The sequence below is a fragment of the Sorex araneus genome, chromosome 2, assembly GCF_027595985.1.
Source record: "Sorex araneus isolate mSorAra2 chromosome 2, mSorAra2.pri, whole genome shotgun sequence".
In the NCBI taxonomy this organism is placed as follows: domain Eukaryota; kingdom Metazoa; phylum Chordata; class Mammalia; order Eulipotyphla; family Soricidae; genus Sorex; species Sorex araneus.
The window spans coordinates 106,657,489-106,658,956 of NC_073303.1; positions in this window are offsets into that span (position 1 = coordinate 106,657,489).

Here is a 1,468-nt window from a genome sequence, read left to right on the forward strand (position 1 = left end):
GGTGACCAAGCTCACTGAGGTTTCACGAGAGTTTAAGATGCCACTATGCCTAATGTTCATCAATTTCAAGAAGGCCTTTGATTCTGTTGAGACTGAAATGGTCATCAAAGCCCTAGCCAAACAGGGCATTCTAACTCAATACACCAGGATCCTCTGTGAGCTGTTTTATAGATTCACCATCAGGATCTCACCATTCTACAAGGAAGTGATCATCGACGGAAAGAGAGGGGTTCAGCAGGGTGATACCTTTTTGCCAAAACTCTTCAGTGCCACCCTCGAGAATGTCATGTGACAACTGGAATGGGAAGGAGTAGGAGTGAAGATAGATGGTCGGCAAGTACACCACCTCTGCTTCACTGATGACATTGTTCTAATAACACCAAATGTTAGCCAAGAGGCACGAATTCTGGCTGACTTTGACCATGAGTGTGGAAAGGTTGAACTGCAGCTGAATCTCATGAAGATAGTGTTCATGAGAAACAGACTAATTTCTGGCATTCCATATGCTCTCAGTGGAACAAATATCTCTGAATTCAGCAGCTGTGTGTACCTAGGTCGAGAACTCAACATGACAAACAACCTGGCACCTGAGCTGTGCAGGAGGAAGGGAAAGGCGTGGAATACCTTCAAGAGCATCAAAGAAGTTGTTTGAGGATGAAGAACCTCTGGCTACAGGCACATGTATCCTATTGCACCATTCTTCCTGCACTAACATATGCCTCAGATACCTAAACCCTACGAAAACCGAATAAGAACACTATTCGGGTCTCCCAAAAAGGAATCGCAAGAGCTATGCTTGGAATGTCACATTTTACTCAAGTGAGAGAAGGAATCCAGAGTTCTGACCTCCATTGACAATCAAGAATCAAGGATGCTCTCTCGTTTGCCAAGGCATCAAAAATCAGATAGGCCGGACATGTAATATAATTTGGAGATGACTGCTGGACTAGAGCTGTTACCGACTGGATTCCACAGGATGTCAAAAGAATGCATGGCCACCCACCTACGAGATGGTCGGACTTCTTCGTCAAAACTCTGAATGAATGGTTTGAGACTCTTCATGTTCCTGGAGTGAGCAGACATCACTGGACTACATTAACATGCGACAAGGTCGAATGGAGACTTTACTGGTGCCTGCTCAAGCAAATCAATGAGCAAAGGGATTGCAAGTGACACAAGTGATACTTTATAAAAAGAGATTTTTTTAAAAAAAGAAAAGATGAAATCTTGTTGGTTTGAGCAATAGAACAGTGAGTAGGGCACTTGCCTTGCATAAAGCCAACCTGGATTTGATCCCATGCACCTCATATAATCTCCCAAGCCCTATCAGGAATGATCCTTGAGCGCAAAGCCAGAAGTAGGCCCTGACCACCATCAAATGTGACCCAAAAAAATAAATTAAAAATTGAACTATATTTATGATGGTAATCTTCTAACAGTATATGTACACCAAGTCATTCTACTCTAC